Here is a 15,654-nt window from a genome sequence, read left to right as displayed (position 1 = left end):
AGGTTCTTTGAGTATCTGTTCCTTCAGTCTTGCGGCTTCCCAATGAAGGGGTACCACTGTTACCCTCCCTGTTTTACAGGTGGAGAAACAGCCTCACAATGGGAAACGATTTGCCCAAGGTCACTTGATCGGTGAGGAGTGGCACAGGGCCTCAAACCCAGATCTCCAAAGCTGGCAGTCTTCATGGGCACCCAGCTTCTCTTCCTGGGCTGACGGAGCAGAAGGAAGTGTCACCAGAACCTAGCCATGTTCCCATCGCATTTTGCCTGCCCTGACAGTGACCAGGCCTCCCAAAATACAGTCCCATCATGGCCATCAGAACTCAGCCCCAATGGGGCCCAGAGTGATTCTAACATTTCCCTTCCCATCCTGATGTTGCCAGTCACACACCTTCCGTCCTTGCTGGCCCTGAGGACAAGAGCATCTCAGCGGGTCCGTCCCACCTCTGGTGCTGACAGATGCTATGGAGCCCTCTGAATTAGACGGAGATGGGACAGTCTACCCCTTCAAAAAGCAGGAGGCATGAGAGACAGCCTTACCAGGAAGGCAGGACACATGGAGCTGGGGACCCAGGCCTTGTGAGGGGTGGGCCTCCAGATGCCTGGGTGAGGTTCCCAAGGGTCTTGGCATCACAGCCGGGTGGGCACAACAGCCGCCCACCCCCCAGCCATCCACTTCCTCTCCATGCCCTCCCCTTGCTAAGACAAAAAAAAAAAAAAAAAAGGTATTAAGGGTTTAATAAAAGAAACAGGATTTGAAGTCATAGTGACCTGAGCCAAATCTCAGCTCAGCCACTTCTCTCTGACCTTCTTTTTTTTTTTTTTTAAGATTTTTTTAAATTTAGGGGCGCCTGGGTGGCACAGCGGTTAAGCGTATGCCTTCGGCTCAGGGCATGATCCCAGCGTTCTGGGATCGAGCCCCACATCAGGCTCCTCCGCTATGAGCCTGCTTCTTCCTCTCCCACTCCCCCTGCTTGTGTTCCCTCTTTCGCTGCCTGTCTCTATCTCTGTCAAATAAATAAATAAAATCTTTAAAAAAAAAAGACTTTTTAAAATTTATTTATTCGACAGAGATAGAGACAGCCAGTGAGAGAGGGAACACAAGCAGGGGGAGTGGGAGAGGAAGAAGCAGGCTCATAGCGGAGGAGCCTGATGTGGGGCTCGATCCCGTAACGCCGGGATCACGCCCTGAGCCGAAGGCAGACGCTTTAACCGCTGTGCCACCCAGGCGCACCTGACCTTCTTATCCCTCCTGCATAAATCAGAAAACAATGGTGCCAATGGCATGTGTTCATTAGAAATAGATGAATATGTGAGTGCTCGGCCTAAGGCTGGGCGCAGATCCCCGCTTGTCCCAGGGAATGAGTTGTGTTTGATCTCAGCCAGCCATGATGATTCTTTTCTGTTTTGTCAAATGCTTGCTTTCGTGGCCTCCCTTATAACTAGGAGTGGTCTTGTGATCCACTTTTAGATGATGAGAAGAAAGGAAAAATTCTACTGGGTTGCATCAGGGAATAATTTTCTTCCTGAATAAAAAGACTGGATCTTTTGGGGAGAAGATCTTTGGTCTCTGCTCTCTTCTTCCTGCTGGGGATGTTGCATGAGAGGGCATGATATTTGGAGTTGTGGTAGCCACTTTGTGACAATGAGGCAACAAGCTTGAGGACAAAACTTCACTGGGTGTATGACGGGGCAAAGCCTGGATCCTGGATGCTATTGTTGAGGGTCTAAAACTTTTCTAGGACCATACATACCTGTTTAAGTGAACAATAAATATTCTCATGGCTGAGTTTTCTATTGCTTGTAATCAAAAGCATTGTTAACACAAGTCACTGAGAAGCATGTCTGGGAGCATGAGAGCAGTGAGGAAAGGCTGAGCAGTGTGAGTGAGGGGCTATGAAGCAGTGCTGGGCATGACAGAATGGCGGAGAAGGCAGAGGGCACTTCTCAGAAGTGTCTTGTCAGTTGCAATCTGGATCCTTTAAATATCCTTTGAAAATGCAAGTACCTTTTGATTGCTTAGCTGTGTGCTTTGACTAGCCGGCCCTGAGCCCTGTAGAGCAAAAGGTTATCTGGATTACATTTGAAACCACAACTTGGGTTCTTAAAAAAAAAAAATCCGGGGTTAAAACAGATAAAACCAAGAGAAGTTTACGTGATGATGTTCACATGCCATAAATCGGGCCTTTTTATTTGGAATAATTTAGGGAGGATAAAATCAATTTACTGCCAGGCTAGAGAAAGGACACTGATGTCAAAGTAAGATATTCAAAAAAATCAAAAGCATAACTCTCAGGGAAGCACACAGTGAGAGCACGTCGCAGTAATTTTTTCGTGAACGAGGGAACTAGCGGATGGCAAAGTTGGTTCGAAAGTGGTAAAAGTAAACCATAAAAAAGATATAAAACTGGTTCGTGTCTTGTGTCCTACGGGGGAAAAAGCTAAACTGAGGTTATCTTTTCTACTGACCATGAATCATTTGTATCTCTTCTGGACAATCACTGTTAACTTATCAATCTTCTACCAGTTCACAAGTCACTTTCCTAATCTGGGCTCTGAACAAGAATAAATGGTAAGTCACACAAAGTTAAACCCGAGAATCAGATCCCTTTTATTGGGGAGCATTAGACATTGTTCTAGAACGATTCTGGAAGAACACATAATAATCTTTCCCCCTCATTTCCAAGTTTGAGTGATATCTCAAGACCATAAAAGGGAAAATAGATGGGTGATGCTTTGTGGCTCATCAAGGCCTGAGGACTGGTACCTTACCTTTCCTACTCACCCGTGTGTGTGCACACGGCCATTTGCACATGTGCGCACACGTGGGGACCTTTCCTACTCACACGTGTGTATGCACACACCCATTTGCACACATGCGCACACGTGCAGAGGCATGCACACACCTGGGTTGGAGAATTCCTCCTGGGGTGGAGTGTAACCCTGTTAAAACCCACTCCCCATGCTGCCCGCTGGTAACACGGGTCCGATTTGGTGGCTATAAGCACAAGTCAATAGAAGGCCATGGGGCAGTTACCGGCGTCTCTCAAAGAACATCAAAGGGTCCAGTTCGTGACCAACAACGTGACAATGCAGACCACATCCACTCTGGAGAGCCGGCCTTCTAGAAGCTCCAGGCTTTTTCAGACCCCCTGCCTGTTGAGGGATAGGCTCTCTCCCATCCACCAAATCTCTATTCTTTTCATGTAGACAAACTTGGCTTCTCTGGGCAGGTCCTCCCCTCTCCCCTTCCGCCTTTCTGGTCCTATTTCTGTCCACTCCCCTCCCACTTCTGCGTCACCAAATTCTGGGAAGTGGTTCGCAAGGGGTAGTCCTCGATTCGGGGGCCAGAGCAGGGGCCGGGTCAGGAGGCAAGAATGAGCACACAGTAATACGTCCCACGTACTACATACTGCGTCTGCAACCGCAAGCCAAAGAAGACTCAGGTGGAAAGAGTGCTGTGCACTACACACATACGCACAAGCATCCACGTGTGTGCTCACACACACACACACACACACGTACTGTGAAGCCCCACGCAGCTTGCGGTCTGTGGCCTCTCATTTCCAAGGTCCTGGGAAGGGCTCTAACAATTCTGTGTTCACCATTTTATCTTCATTTTCTCAGCGAAGGCCTCCAACAGTGTAAGCATCAGGCCCCACAGAGCCTGCCCCCACCTGCTCCTTCTCTAATAATTGGAAAAGAATTGCCATGATAGGAGGCTTTTGGGGGTTTTCCACCAGCCATGTCTTCTGGGGTGCTCACAGCCCCCTTTCCTGGTGGTTCATCTTGCTCCAGTGGAGTGGGACCTGCGCCAGCCTGGGGTCTGCCAAGCTGCTTCTTGGGGGAGCTCGGGGACCCCTCTCGGTCCCGTGGTGACCAGGCCATTTCCCATCTGACGGCTGGGAAGAAGAGAAGCTGGCATGTGGCCCTGGGGGCCCGAGGGGGCGATCCCAAGACTAAATGACATCTTAATTACCCAAGTCCCACTCTTCGGCCTCTGCGTCCCGTCCCACAGCTGGGAGGCCCCAACAGCCTCCAGAGCCCTGGATCCGGATCCCGGCTAATCGGCTCTGTCACCGGCCTGACGCGCCTCCCAGCCTACCCGAGCCCCCTGGGCCTCTGTCACTCACCGATTTGGGGAACTGGGGGCTTATCTTTAAGGAGCAGATGGAGAAGTTCTCATTTTTTATTAAAGCCATCCAGACTGCATGGAAAAAGTAATCTGCTGGCAGCTGCTAGAATAGCTATTTTAAATGCATTTCCCTAGATCCTCAGCTGTCCAATGGGGCTGGATTTCTCTCCGTCTCCTCTCCTGGAACACAGCCAAGTGCTGGTGTCCTGCTCAAAGCTGGGGGGGGGGGGAGTGTCCTGCATGATGCGGGAACACAGAGGGAGCCACACCGAGTCTTTGCCAGTGTCTCCTGGTTCGCGGCTGTCTGCTTCCAGCTGGCATGAGGACCAGGTGCCCAGTGCCCAGGACAGCCTCCTGTGGACACTCGATGCCCGCTGGCTGGGGTCCTGGGAACGCAGAAAAACTCACAGAGCTCCCTTTCAAGCCCTACCCCCCACCCCCATCCACGATCCGCGCTGTCAATCTTCCTATAAGCAGCCTTCAAACCCTAGCACCCCCAGGCCTGGCCTCCGTGGCGATGGTGCAGTGACTAAGGTGGGTGAGGTTCCTGCCCCTGTGGAGCTCCCCTTTGGCGTGGAGGAAGCAGGAGAAGCAGCCGGCAGGTACACATGTGCATGGAGAAAGTCATCTCAGAGAGCTGAGTGTGGACACAGCAAAGCGGCGTGACGGGATGGAGTGTGGCTGCTGGTCCAGGGAGGCTGCGTGACATGGGGGTCAGAGCGGGCCTCACGGAGGAGGGACTGGCCAGCAGAGAGGCGAAGGAGCCAGCCGTGTGCTGACCTGGAGGAGCGGATTCCAGACTGTGGGGCCAGCATGTGCAAAGGCCCTGAGGGTCCCGTGTGCTTCAGGAGGCCCGGAGTGGCTGGAAGAAAGCGAGAGAGGCGACATGGGACAGATGGGGGGCACAGGACAAGAATCTGGTATTATTCTGCAGTGACCATGGAGCCCGCAGTGTGACAGAGATGGTCAGAGGCAGGCAGCGTGTGCAGGACATGTGAGGGCAGGTGCACTTGGCTCTTAGTCTGGGCCCCCCCAGAGGCCAACCCTGACCCAGGCAGGGAAGCAGTTTCTCTGGGAGTCCCTCCCAGGAAGCACCAGTGGGGAGTGGGGACCTGAGCAGGGAAGGGCAGACAGTGGCTTGAGGTCGCTGCTATGGGCACCAGGCCCCCCTCCACTGCCGACCCCGGGGGGCAGGGCGGAGTAAGGGCCCCTGGGATGAGGAGGCTGGGATGTTGATGGACCAGCCCTAATCCCTCATCCAGCCCAGGTGAGGCTGCTCCTGGGGGCCGCAGGGGATGCCCCCCCTCAACGGAAGGTCACCACATGTAGTGGGAAGCCCTTTCTGGGTGGGACAGAGCAGAACAGAGAGGGCCAGTGAGTGGGGGTGGGGCACAGGGAGCAGGCCTGGTGTCCCCGTGGGGGTGTGGAGTCTCCTTGGGGAATGGAAACCTGAGCCCCACCCTGCAGGGCTACCAGGCCCCTGTTTGTGGGGTGTGCATACAGAGCTTAGCAGGGAGCCTGGTTCAGTGAGACGTTCTCCTCCTCTTAGTAAGAACAGGGTGGTGCTGTTCTGCTCCAGGAAACGGTGCCTGAGGGGAGGGAGCGGCCGGAGGGCTGATGAGAAAGAAGGAGGCTGGGGGAAGGGGTGAGGGATGTCAGGATTCTAGGAGAACGTGGCCCAAGGAGGCGGCAGCTGTAGGCCCAAGGTCTGCCTCTTGCAGGTGCGATGTCTGAGCCACCCACTCCCGGGGTCCCCACACACTGTGTGCACTTTCCACAGAGACACACCATAGGGACACCCCGCAACCCCCTGGACAAGGTTCCCAGACAGTGTTTGCTTAATGAATAATGAAAAGAAATAGAAAATCAAGAGAACCAAGGTCTAGGCCCTGTGCTCTTCAAACAAGACACACGGGGAGAGCCACCCTATCCTCTAGGCAGGTGGTTCTCAGCAGGCACAGTGGGGCCTTTCTGGAGTGGTCGTCACCACTGGGGTGGGGCTGGGGCTACAGTCAAGCAGCTGAGGCCAGGGAAGCTGCTAACACCCCAAAATACACAGTGCAGCTCCCGCCACAAAGAACAGCCAGCCCACATGTCAATGGTGTGATTGTAAACCCCACTCTAGGGGAAAGATGAATGTTCCAGAAGGTTCCAGATGCACAGACTAGACTCCTATCACCTGGAGACTGCTTGGCTTCCTGACCCAGAGTGAGTCACTTGCTCTCTCTCTGTGCCTTGCTCCCTCTACCTGCAAGCCAGGTTACCTCCCCCCATGGCTTTCTCCCTTGACTCTTTCCAGGGCAAACAGAACCCTTATAGGAATGAGGCTTTTTAAAAATTTTATTTCACTGCCTAGAAATCCAAGGGAGGGAAAAAAGTCACCTCCGGCCCGAGGCTGGAAGAGCTGCCTCACTTCTTTCTGGAAAGAATCTGCTCTTAACCCCTAGACAGGTGGCTGGGCTCTGAGCACCCCGCCCTACAAGGTCAAATCAGTTTGAACGTGGTCATCTCTCTTCTTCAAAGGGCTGCTGTCCGGCTCCCCGAGCCAGAGCCTTCTCATGAGGCCCCCAGAGTAACGAGGCGATTCAGCTGTTACCTGGACAGGTAACCTTCTTGGAAGGAAGTGCAATCTCTGCTCTCAAAGAGATCTGAAAACCCTCCAACAGGCAACTCTTTCTAATTGTTCTGACACTTTCCCCTGCCTTGCTGGGTTTTCATCTAAAGGGAAGTTCCTGAAAGCCCAAGACAATGCTGGGTCTCCAGGCCAACCTCACATTTGCTCCCCCTGCACTCAAGGATCATAGGCCCCAGAGGAGCTGCTCTTGAACTGGGAGGATTTAAACCACACAAAGAAAGTATTAAACCCAAAGAATGCAATCTTCTTGTCCCATCGGAGACACCCATCAATATTCGTACACAGATAAATCACTCATTGGCCAGAAGGATGGGTGGGGAGCAATGATAAATCATCCTGTATTTCTCCTTAACTCTCTGTTCTTGAGCAAACTTTCTCCCGGGCTATGTCGCCAGCATTGGAAGCACCCCTCTGGGGCAGAAAATGCCAGCATTCTTTCTAGGGCTTCTGTTTAAAATTCTGCTGAAACTTCTAAATACTCATGTAGGTATTGACTTCCAAATTCTCACCCTACTTAGCCCATGCACGTTGGGAATGACTGAGTGGGAGAAGGCGTGTCCACCGTGGGTAAAGGGCTCCATCGCTGGGGTCGGGGGGCCTGGGTTAGCGTCTGGCTCTCGGTTAGGGGTTTGCTGTCCCCAGGCACTTATGCAAGTGGGTGGGAGGTAGGTAAGGGCAGGAGAAAGGGGCCTGATGCTATCAGCCTTGGACACTTCGATGCAGAAGGAAGAGAATGGGAAGCTGGGCTCCCAGGCAACTAGTTTCAAATCCCGGCTGTTCCCCTGTCTTAGGTGTGTGACCTTGGTCACAGGACAGCTGCTGTGAGGCTCAGCTTTCTCATCGGTGAGACGGGGATCACGGCAGCCCTGCCCTTCTGCTCGGTGGCCTCGTGCCCACAGGAGTGTGCCCAACAGGCCCATGTAAATCCCCGATGATGGGGCCCAGACACCGGTCTGTAGGCAACAGGAACACATGGCCCCGGGCTCGCAGGATGGAGGTTTGAAATGCATTCCTGAGAGGCATTTCATTTCTGTGGGATGATGCATTGATAACCCTGAGTCCTTTATGTCTCTCCCCAGGCTGCCGAGAAAACATGCTGTGCCTGGAACAAATTGCGCTCAGGATCCAAACAGCCCGGGAGACGAAGCCCAGCCCCACTTCCTGTCCCTGGCGGGTCCCTTGCACCCTCAGCTCCTGAGGGTCATGGCTTTGAAATAAAAAGCCTGAAAAAAATGGGACAGACTTACTTAGTTGGGGTCTTGAGTTTTGGTGACTTGATTCGGCAAGCCCCCCTGCCCCCATCCCGTGACCTAGGCTAATGTGGCGTGGGGCCGGTCGGTCACCCAGTAAAGGACAACCAAAAGGAGTCTGTCAACTTAAACACGGGAAGAACGCGAGGCCCAGAGCGGGAGGCCGGGTCCACGCTCACCCCGCAAGTCAGGGCACAGCTGGACCACCGCCGCATATGTGACTCGGGAGCATTCCTGGGCCTATGTTCAGTCACCGGTTCACTCATTCGTTCCATGGAGGTGAGGGCAGCAGGGACAGATCTGGGGGGACCTGTGACCCAGCCACTCCCTGGTGCCAGGGGCCACGGGGAGAAGAGCGGGGCTGTCCCCCCGCCACCTGCTGTGCTATGTTGGAGTACCCCCCGCCCCCGCCGTGGCCCGGCCTTCCCACCGGGAAACATATGCAGGTCTCCTTGGGGTCTCTTGCCCGTGGAGCCCGAGCTAGTCCCCCACCGTTTCCCCTTTCCACATTGCTTATGAAATGAGGTCACTCTTTATTTCAGTTCATCTTGAAAGGAGTCCTTTCCTTTAAAACATCGGGGTTCCTGCCCTTCATTTTGCCCCCTTCAGACCCCCTGGAGGAAGGGCCCCATCTCAGCCCCTTTCTCACGTCCCCCCAGCCAGTGCGTGGACATGACCGCCTGTCTGCCGTGTCACTGAGCGCAGCCGGCCGAGAGCACGCACCCCGCCTCTGCCCCCTGACAAGCACGACCTGAGCATAGCTGCAGGCCAGGCACCGGTCCAGGTGCTGGGGACGCCGCAGGAACTGCCCGCGTAGGTCAGTCTTCATCTGGCCACTTTCTAGACTCCATCCCCTGGGGTCGGACAGCCCGCCTTGGGCCAGCTTCGCAGCTTACGGACAAGGCGGGTCTGGGGCCCTGTTCTGGGGGGCCTCCTGGGCTCCTCTCAACTCATGGACGGTTGTCTGTTGAATGTAGCAGCAGAGAGCTCGCCCAGGGTGGCCTGGCTGACGAGGACCCCTCAGGCCTCCTCAGCTGTGCAGGGACAGGAGATTGATATCAAGAGAAACGCTACCTACGTCGGACCCAGCACCTATCCTGGTGCCTCCCACCGGGCCGGAGAAGCCCATACTCTACCCTCCATCGCTTTTCTAAAAATTCCTTTTACCTCCTTGATGTTCCTCCCGATGCCCTGTGGATTCTCTTCACCATGCGCTGTCACGTGGTGGGGTTGGCAGAGTGGAATTAAGTGGGACACCGGCCTCAGGCCCGTTACTGCGCGGTGCCTGTTTTCATGAATTATTTAATTTACCCTTCCCATCGGCCTTGAGGGGTTTTATGACCCCTCCCTCTGACGGGTGGACCGCTGCGTGATTGTCCGTAGAGCACTTAGCACTGTCGGAAACGTTCTTACTTTTTTATTTGATCCCCTGTGTGTTATTCGTTTCTCCAACTAGATCGTAGGCTCCTTGAGGGCAAGGGTCCTATCCTTTTTCTGGCTGTCTCCAAATCTAGAACAGTGCCTGGCACAAAGGCAGTTCTCAGTAAAGGTCAGAGGAATGGAACAGGGTGAGGGAGAGCTAGAAGGTCATACCCAGGCTTCCCCATGTGCTTGGCATCACTACACAGGCTCGGTCCCCAGGGCACACGTCCATGGTGGTAGGACGTGATGGGGTTGAGTTCTCAGCTCACACTGGGGCTTAAGCTCTGGGAACTTGGGCAGCGCTCCTGTGCTCTCCACGCTGGAGACAACCCAGGTGGCCCTACCTGACTTTATCCAAGCCCATCCTGGACCTGGGGCCCAAGAACCCTCTCCCCAGAAATCCTGGCTCCTGGCCTCATGCAAAAGGTTCTGCCCCTCGCTCTTCCCTCTCTCTCACCATCCTGCCCACTGCAGCCCGTGAGCCGTGGTTCTCGGCCCCGGTTGTCCGTGAGAGTCACCTGGGCAGTCTTGAAGACCCACCGCTCCTTGGATCACTGTCCTACCCATGAAGTCAGCCTTGCAGGGTGGGTTCTAGGCATCCGCGCTTTCAGACCTCCCCGGGTGATTCCAACGTGCAGCGAGGGCCGAGGACCACCGACTCGGACTTTCACTGTAGGAAGTGGTGTGGCGGATGGCGTGCTTCCCTGGGCTCGTTCCCCAGAAGCGCCCACGAGCTAATCCGCCAGCTCTGCTAAACGGCCTTTTGCAACTTCGCCAATGGTGAGAGGGAGCCGGCAGGAGGTAAAGCTGAGTCTCCTTTCAGGAGGCAAAACCTCATCCCAGCTCCTCCCGATGTATAGACCCTTCCAAGGCCCACAGAAACATCTTTACACATTCAGAGCTTTGCAGTATTCAGAAATACTAAAACCTGGTCATTGACTGGAAACTCTGGAGCATGGGCAGGGGGTGGAGGGCCACGTAGCCTGGGACAGTGCTCTTTCAGTAAAGTTGTTGGGGAAACAAAGGCACAAGCCGTTTCCCATCCCTTCCTCGTGTGTGGCAAGTCTGGCAGGAGCAACGGTCTGTGATCAGAAGGGGCTGGAAGTCCCAGCAGAGGGGTGAAGACTGCCGCTTGCTGAAGGGGTTGGGGGCTATGCGGGGCGCTTCCGGGGCAGTAGCTCTGAAACAGGCTCTGTGACGATCACCAGCTGCCCCGCGAGGACACCGAGGCTCAGAGAAGCTGATCTCCCAGAGCCGCTGAGCCGCGGCCCCGATTCTAGCCTGGCTCTCCTGACACAGAGTCTGCTCCTTACACCTGCTCCGTTCAGACGGTCGAGGGGATGGGCTCTTCCATTCGGCAGCATCTCTGGCCTCTACCCTATAGATGCCTGTAGCACCTCCCTCCCTGGTTGTGACAACCCAGCCTGTCTCCAGACATTGACAAATGCCACGGGGGAGGGGGGGCAGGACAGGATGGCCCCCAGAAAGAACTGGTGTAGACAGACTGTCTCGGGACAGCTTGGTCTCATTGGCCTGAGTGGGGCCTTTACTCGGGAAGGGTGCAGGTGCCCGGCCGAGAGCAGCCACCCCACAGCTGCCTCTCAGGGCTGAAAAGTACAGTGTCCCCCATTTCTGGCCCCATCCCTCCTGCCCAGCAACCGCAGCGAGCTCTTGCCCATTTCCCGTGGCTCTGTCCACAACCAATGGGTGGAAGGAGGAGATAAGCACAGACTCCAACTGTCCTGTCTCCGAGGACCCCCCACATTTCCCTGTCTGTCTGCCTCTGCCCCACAGTTCCTCCCTCCCTGCCCAGCCCCTCCAGGAGACACCCCCATCACTGGGGCTCCCGGGCTCTGGATAGGGCCTCCTGCTGCCCGAATCTCCCCTGGAACGTCTGGCTCTCCTCCCACACCGTGGCTCCTGGGGCCGAAGCTGTCCACCTGCTTCACTGCTGAGCAAGGAGCCCGCATGCAGGAGGCCCTCAGCCAAGGATTTTTAATGGATGCACTAATGAGAGTGCGGAGAGAGCCATTTGGAAAGCTTTTGCCTCTAAACCACATTTTATCTTCCTCTAGGGCAGGTGGGCAAGTCTGACGATCGTGGGGGAGGGATGCCTCTTTATTGGGGTCCTAGGGGGCATTACATGTAAATATTCAGCAGCCAAGGGTTGGGTGGTTTATGGTGACAATTTGCAGCCTGGCGGGGCCAGGCGGGTATGACGTACAAGAGGCAGAGGGTCCCTGAGTGTTGACTTCTCTCCTCTGGCCTCCTCCTGCCCCTCGACACAGACAGTGTCCCGAGGCTGCCCCAGAAGATGCCCTGGCTTTGGGGCTTAGCCACCCTGACCTGTGGTGCCATTTTCTGACTTGGAGAAGATGGGAGTCAGGTAGCAGCCTGAGGGGCGGGGTTCATAACTGGGGAGTGGCCCAGGCAGCATGAGAACCAACTCACTCATGGGCACTTCCGTCCCAGCCTCTCCCAGGCTCCTGAACATGCCTCCCAATTCATCCCCTCAACTCACACCAGAGAACAGGGCTGGGTTCGAGGAGGAGGAGCGTTGGGGACCGTAGGCCAGTGGTACCACCTCCCCTGGCCTCGGTTTGTGCATCTGAAAGTTATTTTCAGAACAACCCCCAACACACATGCACACACGTGCGTACACACATAAACACATATGTAAACACACACACGTACACACACACAGAGTAGGCTCAAGGCTGGCCCACTCGCTGTCTAGACAGGGCTGGGAGCTGAACGGTTTCCTGCTGTGGGAGGCAGGCAGCTTGGAGCTGCAGAGCTGACTGCACACTCCTGCACACTCATGCACGCACACATGCGCACGGGGATGGCTTAGTGATGCTTCGTTAACATTCAGAGGATGACGGATCACTGTCAGGCGAAATTCCAGTGCATTGAGGGCTGGACAGTCAGCTCCTGCTCTTTGGGTCCCTAGCAGTAAACCATCGTTTATCTTGGAATTAAGGAAAGCGTGGCCCCCCGTGCTGTTCTTCCACCGCTTCCTCGGTGGGTGTTCCAATCCGAGAGCCTAGACGCTCCTGCCATCTGCCCCTCTGTAGGGGGCTGGCAGGCACCACCGAGGCCCCCAGCCAGCACTGAGGGTCTGGACTCAGGGATGCGAGGGTCTCCTTCGCAGCCCCTGGAGGCTGCCTCGGACAGACAGGAAGGAGGGGACACGCATGCGGCTGCCCGAGCCGCCGCTGCTCCCTTAAAATATTCCAGTCACATCGCCGACGGTGAAGCCGTAACCCGGGTGCATTGTAACAGAGGGAGAATTTCATTTTGTTTTTGAAATGCTGTTATTACACACTCGGGAAACCCACAAAGGCACCTTGGCAGGACAGGATCAAATAAATACCTGAACTCAGAGCGCGGCAACATTTACTTAGCAAATGACATTTTAATGCCGTGAGTCGAATTTACATACTAATTAAAATTTCCCTTTAAAACATGGAGACTTTTGGCCTCTCCGCCTACCCACAGTGACAAAGATTAAAAGATGTTTTATTACGTCCTGTCAAACAGAGATCACTGGGAACGGTGGGCGCACATCCGCACCAGCCCCAATCGCCCCCCGGGCAAATCCAGCCGCCTGGCCTCCACCTGCTCCCCGGCAGGGCTGGGGTCCAGGGACCCTGCTCCTCTAAGCTGGGGTCTCAGCTCTAAGGAGCTGCGAGGGGGGTGCAGGGGAGACTTTGCGTCTGGTTCAATGCCTCCAGAGAACATGTTTCTGGTCTTTGGTGATCCTGGCATAACTTGAAAGAAAGTGCTACAGCCACTGTGGCGGGAGAGACACTGGAGGCTTTATTTTGTTCTGGGGGCTCAGGGTCCCAGGGAAGCAGGGAGAGGGTGCTGGCATAGCCATGTATGCCCCTTGTCTCCCCTTCCCTCCCAAGGTTCCCGTTGATCATAAGTGTGGTTCTTTGGGGAGCAGCCCCCTTCTGGACACTGGACAAGTAAGGGGTCCCAGATGGTCCCCCTTCCACCGGAGGCCACATTGACTTTCCATCAGCTCATGTGCCCAAAATGCCTCCTTTCCTGCTTGTTCAGGGGCTGCTCTGCCTCAAGGGTCCCCTGACACCCTGCTCAGTCATTTGATGAATATTTATTAAATACCTGGTCCAGCAGCATCCTAGGAAAACGGGCAAGACCCCTGCCACCTCGAAGCTTGCCCGTCAGCCAGGGAGACGGACGTTACATCAACGGCTAATCCCCGAGGACAGGAAGTACTCCGATGCCCATAGAAATCTGTGCACGAGTCCAGGTCCAAGTTCACGCTGTCTCTCGACATATTAATTCAGTCAAGCCTCACAACCGCCCATGAGGCAAGTCCCATCTGCCATGAGCATCACGGTCACTTCACAGATGATTGTCAGAGGCACAGATACCCTAAGTAACTCGCCCAAAGTCACACAGAGTCTTAGCGGCAAAGTACACTGTGAACTCACAACACTGAGTCCCCAAACATGCTTGTGACTCCCTCTCATAGGTACTCGAGGAAAATAAAATGGGTTCTCAGGAGAGTGAGTGGCTGAAGACTAGGTCTGCTTTCTTTCTTTTGGGTGATTTTTTTAGGTAAACTTTGATCGAAGTAGAACTCACATTTGGAAAAGCACACAAACCAGAAGGAAGCGTTGGGCTCTGTGAGCCTTTGCAAAGTGACCACGCCGTGAAGACCAGTTCCAGCCCAAGAAGCCCCCCACCCCATCCCAGTCTCCCCCCCACATCTGTCCCCATGGACGTGTCTTGTCCCTTCTTGAACTGAACGTAGACGGAGTCATACTGCAGGTGCACTGCCCTGTCTGGTTTCTTCCACGTAACTCCCAGTGTGCGAGATTCCTCCGTGTGGCTGGATGTGAGCACGGTTCCGCGGTACGAAGGACACCGTGACGCACCCTTTCCACAGGGGCACACACCGCGCTGCTGCCAGCGCGAGGCTGTTGTGAATAGTGCCGGGGTGAAGTTCTCGTGTGTGGCTCTTGTGCACACGTGTACATCTATCCGTTGGGTCTCTGCCCAGGATCAGAACTGATAGACCCTAAGGGATAAATACGTTCGGCTTTTCCACATGCTGCCAAAGCATCTGTGAAAGTCAAATCTGGTTCGCACTCACACCACAAGCAGTTACTCCACCTTTTAGCCCACCCCTGGTGTTGCCTGAGCTTTAAGTTTTAGTAATGCTGGTGGGTGTGTGTCGTATGTTACTCTGCCTTTATTTTGCATTATCCTAATGAGTAATGAGGTGGATCCCCTCTGATGCGTTGACTGGCAGCTGGAATGTTCCCTTATGTGGAGTGCCCTCTTTCTCGTGGGTTCCCTTTTTCTTACTCCTTTGCAGGAGTTCTTTGTATATTCTGAATACCCGAGTCCTCATTGAACATCTATGCTGTGAATATCCCGTCCTACCCTGTGGACTACCGGTTACTTTCTTGTTGGTTTCTCTGGCTGCAGAGATGTTCTTAATTTTTATTTTATTTTAAAAGAGTTTAGCAATCTTTCCTTTTCAACCAATGCTTTTTGTGTCCTGCTTCAGAATTCTTTGCCTACCCCAGGGCATAAAGGTCACTTCCTATGTTTCTGTCTCAAAGCCTCGTACTTTTGACTTTACATTTAGATTTACAAATACTCTTAGAATTGCTTTTTGCATATGATGTGAGGGAGGGGTCAGAGTTGGAGAAGCCAGAGCCCACTCTGCGCCTGGGGCAGATCAGCGTGGATTACAGTGAGGGCAGCAGAGAGAAGGCAGTGTCTCTCTCGGGAGCACTGGAAGCTGCTATGGGATTTAAAGCACAGAGGGAAAGACAAGATGGCCTGAGCTGCTGGGTGGGCAGCAGGGTGTAAAACCAAAGGGTCTGGAACATTCTCATGACAGTGGGTCAGCCTTCTGGCACCTCTGAACACATCAAGCCCTTATGTCCTGTTTGATCCACTGGTCACCCATCCTCCCCTGGGACCCTCCTGGGCCACTCTGACTATGGTTCTCTCCTCTCCTTCTCCACCCCAGGCTCAGCCTGGTCCCTTGTGGGGACCTCAGCACACACTCTCCCACCTCTGCTCTCTCCTAAAAAGCCAGGTTGTCCCTCACCCCAGTATTTTAGGGTTCACCCAAGCCCTCTTCTTCAGTCTCTCATTTCCTCTCTAGAGTCCCTCTCCCGCTCTTGACTGTTTTCACTGACCCAGCAGCTGACTGCTCTC

The sequence above is a fragment of the Ursus americanus genome, chromosome 22, assembly GCF_024610735.1.
Source record: "Ursus americanus isolate L20-20 chromosome 22, mUrsAme1.1.p, whole genome shotgun sequence".
Lineage (NCBI taxonomy): Eukaryota > Metazoa > Chordata > Mammalia > Carnivora > Ursidae > Ursus > Ursus americanus.
The sequence above is the reverse complement of the archived record's forward strand: the minus strand, read 5'-3'. Positions refer to the sequence as shown.